The sequence below is a fragment of the Lepidochelys kempii genome, chromosome 8 (genome assembly GCF_965140285.1).
Source record: "Lepidochelys kempii isolate rLepKem1 chromosome 8, rLepKem1.hap1, whole genome shotgun sequence".
Classification (NCBI taxonomy): domain Eukaryota; kingdom Metazoa; phylum Chordata; order Testudines; family Cheloniidae; genus Lepidochelys; species Lepidochelys kempii.
In genome coordinates, this window is record NC_136387.1 from 84,151,111 (window position 1) to 84,170,634 (window position 19,524).

The 19,524-nt window shown below is 40.0% G+C and overlaps 1 protein-coding gene across 2 annotated transcripts in view; it reads right to left on the reverse strand.

The window, feature by feature from the left end:
* The window catches only part of ST6GALNAC3 (ST6 N-acetylgalactosaminide alpha-2,6-sialyltransferase 3), a 315,225-nt gene that overhangs the window by 218,769 nt on the left and 76,932 nt on the right, over positions 1–19,524 (reverse strand). The window lies entirely within an intron of this gene.

Here is a 19,524-nt window from a genome sequence, read left to right on the forward strand (position 1 = left end):
CACCAAGAGGAGAGTTAGGAACAGCACTGTGAAGACACTACAGATAGCAACAGTCATTACATGGTCATTTAGCTAATGGGTCATTATCTTCACCCATCCAGATCACCTGTTTGTCTGACTTTAAGGGAATTCCACTAAGTCCTATCCATCCCTACTGTGCCAACAAAGAGCTAAGCCATAGGGTCTGCCATTAGTTTGATTTAGTATAGAAGTTGTTTCTTACCTGCCACAAAGCAAAGAAGAGCAGATGTCAGAACCAAGAGTTCATTCCGCACCATGACATGAGGTCTGTGGGGTCAGTAGATGGCAGCCTCTCAAGAGATGCCTTGTTTCCCACCATTTCCCTTGTCTCTTTCCTCTTTAGTGTGTTATAGTTTTATTCATTTTAAATGCTGTGTGTGGGTCTCCTGTTTGTTTGTTTCCAGACAGATTTCTTTACAGAGTTAGTAGTTTAACAAGCAGAATGACAAGTTGATGTGTGTTAGTAATGTTTGATTAAGGTCAACAAGGTTGACATCACAAACATCTGTCAGCCATACAATCACTAATCAACACACACCTCCAAAAGAGATTTTGTTGTTTGATTGTGTGTGCAATACTATATCTCTGTCCTTCAGGTCACACTACAAACCATAAGAGGGTATAAGGCATCGACTATTTTTCGGCTTCTCCATGCTATGAGGAAATAGTGCAAACACATTACACAACATACCAGGAAATCAAATGTTTCCATGGAGAATGTTAAGATACTGCTAGAGGTGGTCATGAGAAATTAAAGCAAACCACCTTTCAAGCTAAGTGGTTCGCCAAAATTCAGATTTCTGTGGTTAGAAGGAAAATTTATGTTAAGTAGGGAGGTTTATGTTAGGTTAGGTTGTATTGATTAGAAGAAGAAATTTATGATGGAACCAGGTATTTCTTTGATGCAATCCTGTTTATTCACAAAGAATGTCCAGAGTCCTGTTTCCCTGAACGTAGCAGGAGACAGTTTCTTTACTCTCAGCTCCAAGCACTTTTCTAGCCAGCACTCGGCCCAAAAGTTCTCTTTCTTAGCTTTCCCTCAGGGCTACACTACGAAGGCTTCTGTGTCTGTGTCTGGTGATTTCTCAGTTTCTTGGGGCTTTCTGCCTCTCCCTCACAGGTTATATCTATACAGCAAAGAAAAATCTATGGCTGGCCCATACCAGCCAAGTTGGGCTCAGGGGCTCAGGCTGTGAGGCGGTTTCATTGCTCTGTGGGCTTATAGCTCTGGCTGAAGCCCAGGCTCTGGGACACACTGCAGGATGGGAGGGTTCCACTCTAGCTCACAAGTCTGTGCAACATTGAAACAGCCCCACAGCTGAGCCCTGTGAGCCTGAATCTGCTGGCATGGGCCAGCCATGGGCTTTTCTTTGCTGTGTAGATATACCCACAGAAGCACAAACCTCCACAAAACATTTGCCTTTGTTTTGAGTGAGGCTGTTATTGTTTCAGTTATCTGCTTCTGCAAAGGTGCTGTTTCTAACATTTATCCTAAATGAAGGGCAGTTCTTACACCCATGAGCTTCAACAAGGTTTAATCCAACCCATAACAATGTTTAATAGAATGGTTTCAAAAAGCAAAAGTACTGTAATTTTCATAAAACAGTGGTTTAAATAAAATAGCCCGGAAAACAACTAAACAGACCCTGAAGAAATTAAGAAGATACAGTGGGAGTTATATAGGAATGGGGGCTAGACCCAAGTTCTTCCTACAAAGAAAAGGAAAGTCTTTTTGGTCTAAGAAGAGGAGTTTGACTATTTGTAGAAAGCCAACTCAAAGGAAAGTCCTTTCATAAAGGCCATCCAGCTTCTTGGACTGGTTATTTATTCCAGCAAGACTCACAACACAGAGTTAAGCAAACAAAGTACCTACAAGGAGTGGAAATTAGAATTATTCTAGCAGCTGCATCCTTCCTAGGAAACATCTTGAAATGTGCTTTTGAAAATTAGGGACAGTTGTCTCGCATCTTTCTCTTGAGCTACTAAAGGAATGTTCCTGCGTCCCAGCTTCCAACCATCCAAATAGATATCAACTATCTTCACTATCAAAGTTGTTACATAGAAATGTAGGGCTGGAAGGGATCTATAGAGGTCATCTAGTCCAGCTCCCAGCACTGAGGAAGAACTAAGTATGCCTAGACCAGCCCTGAAAGATGTTTATCTAACCTGTTCTTTAAAACCTTCAATGACAGGGACTCTACAACTTCCTTTGGAAGCCTATTCCAGTGCTTAACTTTCCTCATAGTTAGAAAGTTTTTCCTAATATCTAAGCTAAATCTCCCTTGCTGCAGATTAAGACCATTACTTACTTTCCCGGCATTCAGTGGGCATGGAGAACAATTGTTCATTGTCCTCTTTATAACAGCCCTTAACATATTTGTGGACTATTATCCGGTCCATCTTTTTTCAAGACTAAACATGCCCAGTTTAAAAAAAGAGAACATTTTCTTATAGGTCTTAAAGGTTTACTAACCCTTTATCATTTTTGTTGCTCTCCTCTGGACTCTCTCCAGTTTGTCCACATCTTTCCTAAAGTGTGGCACCCAGAAATGGACACTGAACTCCAACTGAGGCCTGACCAGGGCCACACGATCACAGCCCATGTCTTACATTTGACATTCCTATTAAGACACCCCAGAATATTAGTCTTTTTTGCAGCTGCATCACATTGTTGACTCACATTCAATTTGTGACTAATCATAACCCACAGATCCTTTTCAGCAGTACTACCACTTAGCCAGTTACTCCCCATTTTGTAGTTGAGCATTTGATTCCCCCCACCACCCCAAGTATAATACTTTGCACTTGTCTTTATTGAATTTCATCTTGTTGATTTCACACCAATTCTCCAATTTATCAAGGTCATTTTGAATTCTAATCCTGTCCTCCAAAGTGCTTGCAACCTCTCCCATCTCGGGGTCATCTGCAAATTTTACGAATATTTTTTCCTCCCCATTATCCAAGTCATTAATGAAAATATTTAATAGTACTGGACCCAGGGCAGACCCCAGTAGGAGCCCACTAATATCAAACAGCAAGCCATTGATAACTACTCTGAGTATGGTCTTTCAGCCAATTTTGTACCCACCTGTGATGGGGGGACGGACGGAAGCTCACCTCTTGTGAGTGCCTCCTTTGGCTGGGTGTAATGCTGCAATCTCTTTTTCCCCACTCCTGACACCCCTTGTAGGTTGCTGACCTCACTAGGTGGGTCTTCAGTGATTCAGACCTCCGGCTAAGTCATACAGTTAATAGATGAGTGGATGAACCTTTTCTGGAGTAATAAAGTTCAACAAATGGCTGGCCCTCACCAGGGTCTTAGGCCCATCTCTGGGCCTGTTTAAATTCCAGTCCCTTTCTCAGGCTTTTAGTAAAGAGTCTTGTCCCCTTTTTGGGACTTCAGTCACATCCCCACTGGCTGGTGGGGGGCCCTAGGCCCACCAACCACTCTGAGTCCCAGGGACCCCCGTATACAGTAGCCATGCACTGCTTCTCTTAATAGTTGCTGCTGCATTCCCTGGTTTGCTTCCCAGTTGGTCCCATAACCTTCACCCATTGCCTTGGAGTTACAGTCCTTGGGCTCCCTCTGTCTTATCGCTGCTTATCTTCCAGGCCTCTTTACCAGGAGAGTTTTAGTCTTCAAGCCTTTCCTCACCTTTCAGGTCCCAGCCAGCAACTGACCTGCTCAGGCACTGCAGCTCCTTTTAACTGAGGCTGCTGGGCTCTTATTGGCGGTTTCCCTGCAGCCTTTCCTGGAGGACCCACCTTCACTGCTCCTGTCCTGGGGCAGGGTGTTGTGGAACCCCAAGGCCTCTGGCAGGAGGCCTCAAAGGGCCTGGTACACTCCATCACACCACCTTATAGTAATTTCCCCTCAGTCAAATTTCCCTAGTTTGCTTATAAGAATGTCACATGGGACTTGGTCAAAAGCCTTACTAAAATAAAGATAAATCACATCTACTGCTTCCCGCCATCCACTAGGCCATAACCCTCTCAAAGAAGGAAATGGTTTGGCATGATTTGTTCTTGACAAATCCATGTTGGCTATTCCTTATAATCCTATTATGCTGTAGGTGCTTACAAATTGATTAATAATATGCATCTTTCCAGGTACTGAAGTTAGGCTGACTGGTCTGTAACAGCATAGTGCCATGACCATGATGGCCCCATATTCGCTCCCAAACCACCACCATCTCCAAAGAGTCCTTGTCCTAAGCATCTTCTGTTTTCTATTCCTCTTTGCCTTAGTTACTTATACTTTAAAAACAAATATATGCAGCATGGCTGAGTTAATCAGAGAGCAAGTTTAACTTTGGAAAGTTCTTCAATTCCGAGCCTCTGATCCCACAATCTCAGCATTACATCTAACAATATGTTAAATTATCTTTGTTTGCTTCCACTATTGACAGTTAATGACAGTATTCTGGCACTCCACCACCAGGCTGTGGTACATCCTGCTTTTATGACCATTTTGTGCTACCTTGTTCAGGGTGAAGTCACCCATTTAGCCTCAGAGTATCTTCTCTCTCTCTCTCTCTCTCCAAAGCTATGAAGGCATATCATAAACTGCACGGATTGTGCATTTGTACTTCTTGCTTCTTAGCTACAGAATGCAATTTCTGTATTTTTAACTTTGTGATTCGCTGACCATTTTTAAGGTTAAGCTTGAAAAAAAATGTGTTTGATTTAGCTTGTTAAATATTCCATTCTATTTGTGTTTTTATAGCTGGATACAGCCCTCTGGGGTGCTCTTATGAAAGATGCTTTAGACCTGTAAATGTGATTGATTACATATTATGGATTATATTATTCTACTTGCATGGGGCCTTTGAGACCAAGAGAATGGAAATCTTTGTTGATGAATAGGACCTGTGGTAGGTAACTCTCTCTCTCTCTCTCACTCACACACACACACGCACGCATACTTTAATCTTCCAAAAGAAATAAGAAATGATTCTTTTGCACGAGTGTGTGTTCCTTGAAAGAGAGACCTGAAGCGGAAATTTGCTCAAATTTTAGTACACAGCCCTCATGAAACCACAGATGTTTCGGCTGACTCAGTAAACAGTGCAACAATTTTGAGACTCCAGTTAACTGGACAAGTGGATATTCATGCATCATGGAGATAGATCCATTTGGGTTCTTCAGTAGAAAGAGAAGTGCAAGCCATGCCATGCTTAGAGTATTCTCTACTGGAGTTTACGGAGCAGCACAACAGCAGCCTCATAGTAGTCTAGGGATGTGATACTGTACTTGCTACTACAAAAGGAGATGGGCAAAAGGGTATAAAAACATACACAACTATACAATTGCTTATTCATGTTGCATACGTCATTCAATTGCCTTCAACGTATTTGTTTCCAAATGTATAAACGACCATGGAAATACCATTATTTAACAATGCATCTTTTAAGAAGAATATACTCCTGAACTGAGGAGAAGGATCCAGAATTGAAGATACAAGACACTCCCAACTGAAACAAGCTTGTTAATAAAATACAGAGAATTTATATTGTAGCTGTGCCTTGAAGTCTCCAATTGATTTCAGATTAGACAGATTTCTGAGGTAGGTTCAGTAATATGAATCCTGACAATTCCATGAGAATATTTTTGACGATAATGAATAGGGGAAACTATTTCAAAAGTGAGTTGTGTATTATACAGGGAGATATTAAAAGTAAAGCAAGTAATTGAGAAGCTATCTGTATTTCACACGCACAGAATTAAAACTCAACAATGCACCCACAAGAACAATAGAAATGTGTGTAAAACGTAAGCAATAGTAAGAATGCAATTCTCCCAGTGAACTGGTACAGCCCAGAAGTTGTAACTAATTAGAACAGAAGGCTTCAAAAGATAACTATTCTCTCCAAAATAGTCGAAGGTACATTGCCATATGGTTCTGAAAGCTCATTTAATACATTCCAAATAGTTAGAAGAATATGTGCATGCTCTCTTGTGAGTTGTCCAAACACTAATACTGCCTCTTAACTCAGCCATTTATCACAAGCACTATTGCTGCTGTATTGCATGAGTTAAGATAGCGCTGGTAGAAGGGAAATGGACTAGGGACAAATTGACAAAAAGCACTGTTCAAACTCCACATTTAATTCTCACTGTGCGATCTACATAATTAAAATATATGGTATTCTCCACACAACTGTAATAGCTACAGATGTAAAGCCAAATGTTTTAGTGCTTTAGGCCAGGGACTGCATCTTTTTTTTTTTCATTGGGACAGTCCCTAGCACAATGTGGCCCCATTCTGGGTTAGGGCTTCTGGGTGCATATGAAAAAAATACCTGTGTTAAAAGAACATTAAGTTGCAAAGTCAAGCACTCAAAAATTAGGAAATGTTAACCTTCAGGTTGCCTCTGAAACCTTAATTCAGACCCCTTATGAGTATGTTTCATGATATATTCTGTAATTACATTATCACATGTACAATAAACAATAAAGAACTTATCCTCACAATGTTTAAACTTGGCAGCCTATAATTAGGGCTGCAAATCAGGGGGTCGATTTTCAAAAGATACTGAGCACCCATTGCTCCTTTTGAGGTAGCACTTTGAAAATTAAGCAACTTACTTAAGACCCTAAACAGGGGTTATGTACCTAACAGTTAACACATTTAAAAAATATGGCCCTAACTTTTGTTTTTGGCAAGATGTTTATTTAAACTATCTCCTGCTAATGACAGTATCAGTAGTTAGCCTTATCTTGAACAAAGATCAAAACCAAAAACTGTTAAAAGATAAGTAGAACCACGACGTATATTAAGACTACATATTGACGGACTGATCGCCACTAGAGAACATCCCAAAACCAGAACTTTGGATCTCTACTCCGTCAAAGCTTTGGGAAAGTTTGGATCTAGATTTAAACTTTCAGACTCAGCTACACTAACCCAAAATACACTTACTGGCCTATATGACATCCAGAAACAACTGCGAGATAGGTATCAGAGGGATAGCCATGTTAGTCTGTATCCACAAAAACAATGAGGAGTCCGGTGGCACATTAAGGACTAACAGATTTATTTGGGCATAAGCTTTCGTGGGTAAAAAACCCACTTCTTCAGATGCATGTAGTGAAAATTACAGATGTAGGCATAGATATACTGGCACATGAAGAGAAGGGAGTTACCTTACAAGTGGAGAACCAGTGTTGACAAGGCCAATTCAGTCAGGGTGGATGTGGTCCACTCCCAATAACTGATGAGGAGGTGTCAATACCAAGAGAGGGAAATTTGCTTTTGTAGTGAGCCAGTTCCTATTCAAGCCCAAATTAATGGTGTTAAGTATGCAAATGAATTGTAACTCTACTGTTTCTCTTTGAAGTCCGTTTTTGAAAGTTTTTTGTTGAAGAATGGCTACTTTTAAACTGTGAGATAGAAGGCTATTTTCTGTCATTACTCCATACACAGAACTTCCTTTGGTGTCAGTGGATGCTCTCCTCGGTGACTAGGAAATAGTGTATAACTCAGTTGAAGGCTTCAGTAAGAATGGACTAAAGACCTAATTCTGCAACGGACAGCTATAGGCAGAGGGCTGCACCCACACATAGCTGCCACTGAAGACATCAGGGCTCTGCCTGGGCATGACTGTCTGCCCACACATTATCAATTGCAGGATAGGGTTCTATATTTTCACTTGCACTCATTCCTGTATCTTTATGACAGGAAGGGAGTGGGAACCAAAACCCATCAGTTGTGTGTGTTTTTTCAAACACTCAGTGCAAAACTAATTATTAACTCTCCCTCTCCTCCAACAGAAGATTTAAAAGGTTTTTAGACTCACACATTTAAAAAAAAAATTTCCCCATTGATCTTTGTCTCAGCAACAGATTCATGTGCCGCGTTCTGTTCTTTTCCAATCTTTGTCATGAAACCGAGAGACATTTTCTGAATGCTAATGCTGAAATGTAGTCATTGACATTTAGTAATGTGCTTTACTACCATGGCCTTTGCGCATGGTGTATTGCAATTGCCTGGTCATCTCTCTCCCCACCATTCCCGCCCCTTCCCCACAGGTCAACGAGGGTACTGTTGAGAGGAGCAAAACATTACCCAAACCGATGGCATAACTTTTTTATTTTCTTACTGCAAAGCCTTTGAAATAAAGGTTATGATGGTGGCAACAACAAAAGGCAGCTCATGGCTTTTGAGCCAGTTTCCTTCAGAAGCTACTTCAGTGTTACTAAACAGTCCAGACTCATGGCAACAGCACGCAGAAGAAATCTACACTGCCAACCCTTTTGAATACAGAGGCTGATTTGGTAGAAAGTGAGGTCCAAGTCTTTTTCAGGACCTAACATAAGATTCTATTTTAAAGCCAGCTCCAGGTATTTTGATCAAGTCAATCTGAGAGAGACACTTGAAATTTGCAAAGAGCATTAACTGAATAGTAGGTCTTTCATGTCACTTCTCTGATAACATTTAGCTACTGTGAAAAATAGCTATTGAAAAACCTGTACTTAAATATGAAAGAGAGATATTCAGATATGTTCATAATCCTAAACACGGCTACAGATAGAATTTTAAACTGTGGAACAGTCTTCCAAGAGAGAAATAAAATAAATATTATACATACACCTATTATTTTTCAAGCTAAAGTGCTTCACATGCATGTATTATTTTTCAATGCAAAGTGCTCACAGATCATATCTGTGGAGCAAAACTGAACTACAGACATCTCTATAATGGAGGCTGCAGCCATACCGAGCAAGGACACAGAACAATATATTTGAAGACGGTGGATGGAATTATGACCCAGGATACCAGAACAAAGTTTTATGCTTATGGAAAGGTGACATAGGAGCCTTAGGTCTATGCAGAAAAGACAGACAATATTTTAATGGCCTCATCTGAAAGCCTCTTCTCTTGAAGAAATCTTTAAAAGTAAATTGGAATATGTGGTAGAAAATATACTGTTAGTAGCACCCATGTGATAACATAGAGTTGGAACAGATGACCTAATACCAGTAAGGCTTTTTCTTAGCTAGGGTAAAATACTGACTCCATTGACATAAATGGGAGTTTTGCCATTGACTTCAATGGAGCCAAGATTTCACCCCACATATTTACATCTCGGCAGAGGAAACCCTTAGGGAAGTGAGTTTCAAACCTTTCTAGACTTCTCATGAGAAAGTAATTTCTTAGAAATAACCAAGAAGATTTTTCCCCTCCTGGAAAAACAGGCTATTTTTTCCCCTCTCTGATGTCACTAGCCTGTCCACCTATTGCTAGGTAGCATTGTTGGCTACTTTGGCATCCACATCTCATAGGGAGACCATTCCTGTCATTTTATTCAGGCAAATCTCCCAGTCACTTCACCAGAGTTTTCCCTGAAGTAGAGAATGCAGCATGAGATCCATGCTAGTACCTATTATAAATTAACCAAATTGTTCTGGGGTAGAGGACAAAGAGTCCAATATGTGAAATTTAGTGTATGTAATTTAATTCCAGGGTAGTTCTCCAGAATTACCCAGAGACCCCCCTATAGGTTACAAATTTATTTTGAAGAGCTGTGTATCTTATACATTTACTGCAACTTAGATTTACAGATTTGCTGCTACTATTTTATAATAGTAGGTGACTAGACTAGTATTTTTATGTTGTTTCACAGTTGGGAAAGATAAGAGAATCATCTGGGAATCTACAGGGAGTTAGTGAAACCAAATAAATGTTTTGCTATTCAAAATTAGATAGTGTGCAAGCAAAATTCATTATCAGGCATGCTTGTATAGATTTTGCAGAAAAAAATTCTTTAAATGCCTTTCCTATTAACATTGTCATATACATGCCAATATGTTTTTCATACCTTCTAAAACATGGCATTAATAATCAAGTAAGGATTTCTGAGAATTAATTTTGTAACACTTAGCACATAACATTTATATGCCTGATTTGTCTTTCTATTTTATACTCTAGGGAAGATTAAAAATAACATATTGCTTAGAAAAATTATTATATATTAATGATTGATGAATATTTTTCTTCCAGTCAGAGTACCATATATCTGTAGTCATTTGCATTAAATCTGAAATATAATAAAGTTTGTACTGGTAGTACGGTGCTCAATATCCTGAGTTAGATACAGTAAATTGGTTGAAGAAAACTGGGGCAGTTAGAAAACAAGGGAAAGAAAATGACTGGGCGAGAACGTGCTAGCAGGGTATCTGAATTCCCCTACTGAGGGATAGGCATTACAGCTCTTGAAAGTTTGTTCTTATGTTTACACTAAATACCAAGCTTGCCATTTGTCATGACCATACTTCTTTTTCTGTCCTAAACTATATTTTTTTAGAAGAAAAAATCTGTTAATCAAATTTCAAACTCTGTTTTGCTAGACTGGGTGGAAAACCCTACAGTGGTGCTTTAAACCAATAGTCTCGGTGCATTTGATTTACTTTCAAGGAAACCATTCTTCTATCTTCTATACTGAGTCTTGCCATGAGTGCAGGGGACTGGACTAGACTAGATGACCTCTCACAGTCCCTTTCAGTCCTATGAGTCTCTCTGGGCAGAAAACATACATATCAATGCAACTGTAACATATTGGCACCAATAAAGTTATCTGCTATGTTTTTATACCAACAAATAGAAAAGGAATGTTATTACCCTTCACAAAGATTAAACATGGATTTTCAAAACTGAAGATTAATTGGGTGGCTTCTCTTCTAGAGTTATCACGGAGAGAAGAATGATCTGAGCACTAGAGTAGGTGTCAAACTAACGTTTGAGTTCCAATCCTGACATTTTTCACTTTCTCCCTTTCTGGCCTTGGCAAATATCAGTTAACCTTTTCTGCCTGTTTCCTGATCAGTAGTAGCAATAGTAATAATAATTGCAACGAGTAATGTCATGAAGAGGCATATTTGTACAGGTCTTTGGTGACAAAGCATTTTCAATCTATTTATAACAATTTTCACACTTATAGTTATGGAAGGAGGGATATTTTGGAGGAGTATTACCACAAAAAAAACCCAAGAAGCTAGAAAATAAACACTTCTTTTCAATTTGCCTGTTTTTCCCAACCTCTTTTGATTGACTTCAGTTTGTATGCTGCCTTTGGGTTTTGATTCATTTTTGTACTTTTGCTATTTATTTCATTACATTTTTGAATATTACTAAAAGAAAAAAAAGTCTCCCATCAAATTTTTTTAAATAATACAATGAAAAGAAAACTTCCCCAAAAGCAAGTGAAACAGGATAACAAAAGAGTGGTATCCATCAAGGGGTTCTCTTTTTTAGACATAATAGGCAAAAATATGCAATTTTATCCTTTTTCAGTATAAAAATGTTAGAGATAATATTGCATTAGGAGCACTGGAACATGACAAAGTTTGTACACATTTACTTACATTCGAAGGACCCAACGCTGTTCTGATGTATCCACAGCTCCTGGCTGACATCAGTGGGAACTACACACTGGCAGCCAAGGGCTCCATTTGAATATGACCTATACTGTGCAAGTCTAGTTCTGATAATAATATGGTACTTCCAAGCTCTTTGCTAAATGTGATGCCTTATGTTCAGTTTATAAGCCTCTCTTGGGGAGAGTCACATCACTAATATGTGACTAGTGTTTGTACGTATGAGAAGCCAATTACATCAAGTTACAATGCAGCAGAGAATAGCAGTTTATCAGTTACACCAGAAGAGCATGACTTTAGCAAGGGACTTTCAAGTACATTCTGTATCACTAGAAGTTTTAGCAGAAGCCACATGTACTAGAATAGGAAATTTGGAAGGGATGAAAATTATGGGATTTGGCCATTTCTGAAAACAAAATGACAAATTGCTCTGATGACAAGGGAACTGGTACCTATGAGGGCCCCAATCCTGCTGGCACTTGTGCTTGTGAGTAAATTTGCATACATGAAATAATCCCACGGAAGCCTGACCTGAAAATTTAGAGTGCTACACAGGCCTTTCCTAGTGCTTAATATAGTCACATTGAGTTCAGTGGGGCTATTCACATGTGTATATTTTTCAGGATCAAGACCTAGTAGTTCTGTCCACTCAACCATCAGCCTCAGCCCAAACAAGGGTGAAACACAGGGCAGCAATTAAAACACAGGAAAAAGCAATAAAATATTGTGAAAGATGCAATACAAAATTTGTATCTTCTGCACATATTGCCTATACTTTGTGTTTTAGGAGTCTTTTTTGTCCATTTGTTATGTTAGTTTAAAATAAAAAAAACTTAAGATATCAGGACTGTGCAGGACAAAGCAAAAGATGTCTAACATGAGGACACATGGGAGGTTTTATTCTAAAGCTACTGCAGCTGGTAGAATACACTTCTGAAACTGTTTTACCAAATACCTCGAAGTTTATACAGGGCCAATCCTGTTCCCTTTAAAGTCAATGAAGTTTTGCTATCAACTTCAGCAGGAGCAGGTTGAAGCACAGTGTCTGTTTTCGGAATGCTATCCGTCATTCTTGACATGCAGCATCAGGAAAGTTCTCTTGTTTCACGGAAGACCACACAAAGTTGATTTAGACGTTATAATTGATGTGTTCAGAAGAGAGGTAGATGGGGGGGGGACAGAGAGAGAGGGGGAGAGAGAGAGAATATTTCCAATATAGAAATTATTTCTAAAAAATTCTGATCCAAAAGTAAAAGGAGGACTTGTGGCACCTTAGAGACTAACAAATTTATTTGAGCTTTTGTGAGCTGATCCAAAAATAGTGGCTAGGGTACAGCCATTTAAACAAAATGGAATGACCTTCATGGATTAAAATGTTGGCAAAAGGTTTCTTTCTTAGCTGGCTCAAGCTAAATCCGGAACAGACAGCGGGGATGTTAGTAGGAATAACCATGGCTGTGAACTTCTTTACCACCAAAGAGAAGAATGAGCCCATGTCTTATTATATCTAGGGCTCACTGCAAGATTAATCTCTATAAACAGGTTTCTCTTCTCCCCACCTCTCTAATGAAGCAAACTAAGGAACCAGCAAAGTCCTCCTGGATAACAAAACAAATGGAGGCGGAAGGGTGAAAAAATATAGATTCCATTTCAGACAGAAATCAAAGTGAATCTGAGATTTGTATCTGGCGCCTAGACATCATGGTTTTCAGATGCATTAAAAATGCATAGATACATTTTAAAAGAGCTTTAAGAACCACAGTACAAACATCTGCTAACCAAATGGAAAGTATCTAAAAAATTAAAGAGGTTGCTGAAAAGTATTTGTTTTATTCGGTTGCATTGTGCTCAGTCATTATGTTCTTTTGTTCTAACTCAGTCCTTTAAACTATAAGTTTAAATAAACAGATGTGTCCAGCCATAATGTCTGTTTATATCAGTCTTTGATCAAGCCTAAATGCAGCAAATTAGGAAGAGCCTTCAAGTAGTAACTACCTATATTATTACAAAACAACAAAATGTTTGCATAGCCCACATCCTTATCTCAGACCAAACCTACCAGAGACATTAGCTGAGCCATTATGACATCACATAAATCTAAAAAACCGTCAGTAAATCAGAGAGGAGAAAAGAAGAACTGGGCACGAGCCAATCAGGGAAGGGAAAGGAATGGGGTGGGAAGGCAGGCTGCAGGGTATAGTACATTCTACTCTAAGGAAGATGAAAAGGGGAGATCCTAAGGGATTAACCCAGTCTCACCTTATGATGCTGAAGTTATGCCGATAACTTCCATTAAACACTGGTGGAAGTTGCACACAACTCCCTAAAAAACCAGGAACAGAATATATTACCATTCTCATTTCAGTATATGTGTAGACTCCATTTTAAGATTATCATCCACATCGACCTCAGGATTTATTAAAAGAAGAAAGAAATTGATTAATATGTTATTATAAACTAACTGGGGAGGTCCACTTTCCCTCTAAATCTCTTTCATATTTAACAAGGATTGATTAACCACAAATGTTATCCGGGTTACAGCCGGGTTACAGCCTCCGATGAAGTGAGCTGTAGCTCACAAAACTTATGCTCAAATAAATTTGTTAGTCTCTAAGGTGCCACAAGTACTCCTTTTCTTTTTGCAGATACAGACTAACACGGCTGCTTCTCTGAAGCCTCTGAGAGTGCACCCAGGATAGTCTCCATTTGTCCATAATCCCTGTCATAAATATAAAGGGAAGGGTAAACCCCTTCGAAATCCCTCCTGGCCAGGGGAAAGCTCCTCTCACCTGTAAAGGGTTAAGAAGCTAAAGGTAACCTCGCTGGCACCTGACCAAAATGACCAATGAGGAGACAAGATACTTTCAAAAGCTGGGAGGAGGGAGAGAAACAAAGGGTCTGTGTGTCTGTCTATATGCTGGTCTTTGTCGGGGATAGACCAGGAATGGAGTCTTAGAACTTTTAGTAAGTAATCTAGCTAGGTATGTGTTAGATTATGATTTCTTTAAATGGCTGAGAAAAGAATTGTGCTGAGTAGAATAACTATTTCTGTCTGTGTATCTTTTTTGTAACTTAAGGTTTTGCCTAGAGGGGTTTTCTATGTTTTTGAATCTAATTACCCTGTAAGATATCTACCATCCTGATTTTACAGGGGGGATTTCTTCATTTCTATTTACTTCTATTTTTATTAAAAGTCTTCTTGTAAGAAACTGAATGCTTTTTTCATTGTTCTCAGATCCAAGGGTTTGGGTCTGTGATCACCTATGCAAATTGGTGAGGCTTTTTATCCAACATTTCCCAGGAAAGGGGGGGGTGCAAGTGGTTGGGAGGATTGTTCATTGTTCTTAAGATCCAAGGGTCTGGGTCTGTAGTCACCTAGGCAAATTGGTGAGGCTTTTTACCAAACCTTGTCCAGGAAGTGGGGTGCAAGGTTTTGGGAAGTATTTTGGGGGGAAGGACGCGTCCAAGCAGCTCTTCCCCAGTAACCAGTATTAGATTGGTGGTGGTAGCGGCCAGTCCAAGGACAACGGGTGGAATATTTTGTACCTTGGGGAAGTTTTGACCTAAGCTGGTAAAGATAAGCTTAGGAGGTTTTTCATGCAGGTCCCCACATCTGTACCCTAGAGTTCAGAGTGGGGGAGGAACCTTGACAATCCCAAAATGCTAATCTTTGGTAAGCAGAAAACATCCTCCTGCCACCAAGAGAAACGGAGGAACCAAAGTCATGCAATTTAATTACAAATAATAAGAAAACCAACTGGTTACGCCCCACCCTTTCATATCAGGAAGCCTGAGACTGGCTGCTTTGTAAAAGGGCAGGGGGAAAAAAGCATGGAACTAAATGTGAGGGAGTCATATTGAAAACCCTCTGATCACTTCTTTTCCTTTTTACCAGCCTATGGTGGGTCAGGTCCCTTCCCCAATCAGGAAGGAGTTAAAGAGCTCCTTTGGGCACAGTCAGCTTCAACCCAGGACACCTCTCAGGCCTTTCAAACCTGGATCGGGGTAACTCCTTAGAAGGGCAGATCCCAGCTCAGTACAGGGCAGCTTACCGAGAGAACCGCTGAAGAGCCTCTCCTATTTGGACACTCTGGAGTAGAGCAGTGGTTCTCAACCAGGGGTCCAGGGCCCACCGCGGGGGCTCTAAGCAGGTTTCAGGGAGTCCGCCAAGCAGGGCCAGCATTATACTTGCTGTGGCTCTGGGCAGAAAGCTGAAGGCCCACTGCATGAGGCTGAAGCCTGGGGTTACACGACCCGCCACTCAGGGCTAAAGCCGAAGCTTGAGCAACTTAGCTTCACAGGGTCCCCTGTGGCGTGGGGCCCCGGGCAATTGCCCTGCTTGCTACCCCTAATGCTGACCCTGGGTTTTATATACAGAAACACAGCTGTTGTGGCACACGAGGACCATAGAGTTTTTATAGCATTTTGGGAGGAGGGCGGGGGGGACTCAGAAGGAAAAAGGTTGAGAACCTCCGAAGCAGAGGGACCTTCTTTACTTTATTTCCTCTCTTTGTTTATAACCCAGGGTACTCAGCCTGGGTCCTTCGGACACAAATTAGGGGCCCAGACCCTCTTTACAGAGGCATCTGACCTCTTACCTTGTGAGGAACTGCTGAGTGAGCCCATATGGTTCTGTAGACTGCAGTGTTATTTGGTTTGCCCTTGCCATTTTGGCACGGCTTTATGGGTTACCACCTCCCTAAGGGTTACAACCAAAGAACCACAATCCACTCTGAACTGGCTCTACAGCACTGACTACAGCCAGAGAAGGTCATCTGTGATGACAAAGGTGTCCACCCTCACCCCATGGGAGTGCCCTACAGGTACAACCTATGATACAGCCACAGTCAAAAGGTGACTTTCATTTTGATTACAGAGGAGCTTTTCCAGTCAAATATATATCAGCAGAAGCTGATCCACGAATCAATGAAAAATTAACAAGCACTTCTATGGCATATGAGCCTTTGTTTCCTCAGTTCTGGCTATCAATCACACCACCACTTCATGCTGCTGCATATAATTAATTCTGCTAGTTCCAGAAATGCTTTGTTTCCTTAAAAGAAAATGACTGTTACTTCAGCAAGACTATTAACATATGTCTACAGCCAATCCTTATCCAGAGGTGAAGGCAGTTTTTTTTTAAATTACCAGTGATGGTGTTATTTTTTTCTCTAACAAGATTTGTGGTTTATGTAGCAGGAACAGTTTAATATATTTATGATTTGTCCTCCTGCTGCTAATTGATGTTAAAGCATTGATTTTTGGTACTTTAAAGAAAAAATAAACATTGTTTTCCAGTGCATTAATGACCTTTACCGTACACAAAATGGCTCAGAAGAAATAAATCTTATGTTAATCCGCAATACATTTTGCAATACCTTTAACTTTCACACTCTGGATTTTTCTGTTACATGTCTGTGATCATTTAATAAACTCTCCTTTTTGTATGTACATATTTATATGAGCAAATAGTAAAATAATGTTTTATGTGGCTGGAATAACTTGTTTCTAAACAAATATTCAAACTATGAGTATTTAATGCTTTGCTGAAAGGTGTTTTTCTAATATAGATAATTTAAGAAAACACTTCTGCAGAAATATGAAACCACAAATACAAAACAATCAACTTAAAAAAATTATGAAGGTCTTCCCTTACATTGAAACTTAAATATTGCTGGTCTTATCACCCCTCCCCCCCCCCAAGAATGTGTACCAGCATTATGGCTACAAATGATAAGAACTGGTATGAAGGTAACCAGTATTTGTCTCCTGACATTTCAGCTGAATTGGAGAAGAAAAACAAGGATTTGCCTGTCTCTCTGTGAATCTGTTGTACATGTGAGAGATAATTGATAAAGCTGGTCTAATACTGTAAAATATTTCTGAGAATAGTCTCTTGAATTTTTATACTGAGACGTAACCTGCGTGTCATCTTTGACTTCTCTATAGACCCACACATTTAGGCCATGTTTAAATGCATCCGTTCCTCTTTGTCCACACACATGAAACTCATTCAAGTCCGCATCATTTTGATCTTGACTATTGCAACCTCCTCCTATCTGGCCTGGGCTATCACAATCTTACTCAACTCAAGTCCATTCAAAATACTGCTGCTAAGTTAATCGTCCTTGCTTATCGCTCTAACTACATCAGCCCCTCTGTGATTCCCTCCAATGGATTCCCTTTCATGTCCAAATCAAATCACAAGTTTACCTTTAAGGCCCTTCATGACTCAGCTTCACCTTTCCTAGCTGATCTAGTAGTTTATCACAATGTTGATTTCTGCTTTCCTTCCAGAAACCTTTCCAGCCTTTACTACCCACCTGTCAGCTTTTCCCATTACCACTTCCATGTTTCTCTTGCACAGATCCTCATGTGTGAGGGAAAAGTCACTGATATAATCCACACAGCCATTACCTTGTCCTCCTTAAGACTCACCTCTTTGATGCCTGAAAGCCCTGCCTGCAGACAATGAAATAGGTTGGTGATGAACTGTGACTGTTCTTCCCTCTTTCCCCTAGTAATACCGCCCTCTTCACCATTCCTCTCCCTACCTCTACCCCCCCACTTAAAAAAAAAACCCAAATGCATCACCATTACCAGCACTACCTGGAACAAAGTTGGCCATATCTTCACCATTTGAGTTGTTTTTATTTTAGATCCCCAAACCATTCCCTTTCTCTGTCTGTTTTATGTCTTGAATTGTAAGACTCCAGGACAGCAATTGTCACTTATCTATGTTTGTACAACTCCCTGTACAATGAAAAGGAGTACTTGTAGCACCTTAGAGACTAACAAATTTATCTGAACATAAGCTTTCGTGAGCTACAGCTCACTTCATCGAATGCATCGGATGCACACAGCTATGCACAGCCTGGCCTCGTCTTCCTTAGACAGGCCTGGCTAGAGCAGCTGTTCTGCTCTCTCGGGGAATGCTACAAGTCACTGTAGAGCCCCGCATTCTTCATAACCCCCCTGCCTCTCCCAGGTGTGACCCACTGCTTAGCCTCATCCGAATGCAAGGGGACAGTCTGCCCAGCACAGACTGAGTTGCAGTGAACGATGATGGGGGGCAGGGTGCGAGACAGGCAGGACAACGCTACAGTAATCAGGACTGCACTTTGCTCTGCACTCCCTGTACAATGGAGCCCACGTCCCAATTGGAGCCTTTGGGCTCTACCATAATAAAAACATTTAGTAATAATCACTACCATAATGAATTCACTTTGACCATGCACATGCTTCTTTTGTGCATTTGCTTTCTGCCTGTATTTGAGAGATGTAGTTTTACTGACACCAATTTTAATGAAAAACAGGTTTCAAAGTTGTGCACAAGCCTATTTGTGGAAACACAATTTTACCTTTGAATGCATGAACACCCATGCTGGAAGTGATTCAATGCTCACCCAACCAGAGAACCGAAACTATGACTTATAATTTATCTGGCCAATCGCAACTAAGTCACGCAGTTCACATACTGAATATCAAATACTTGCAGAGAACAGATCGTGATCAATCTATAGAGAAAAAAAGTTCATCTCAGCTGGAATAATGAATACATTTGAAGAAATCAAGATCTGTTTACACTATTCTGAAAGAAAAAAGAGTAGGCTAGTTAGAGAAATTAGTCATGAATAATTTGCTCACTTCAGCTGATCATGAAAAATATTGTGTACAAATAAAAAAATCCATGGTATTTATATTAGTGTGTAAAACAAACTACGATTTCATAATTTACTTTGAGACATCACATTTTATTTCCTAGGGTTCCTAGGCTCTATCACAGAGAGCGGCATCACCATAATTTATAAAAATAAATATCAGGCAAAAAAATAAGGCCTAGAAAACATATAGAAAAAACAACACTATAACTATATTATATAATAGAAAAGCCAAATTTGCAAAGGAGCCTCAGATTATACTTGTGCCAATGTGAATGGCAGCAAGGCCAGCAAATTGTTAACCAAAGTTTGTATATGAGCGCAATCACCTGCTTTCCTGGTGCTAATTTTGTGGGCACAATTTAGGAACCTTCTCCAACAATATGCCTCCTAGAAATACTACCCAGAGTGTAATAAAATAAGTGAGCAATTACATCAAAATTTTTCACCCAGTAAAGAGGGTGTC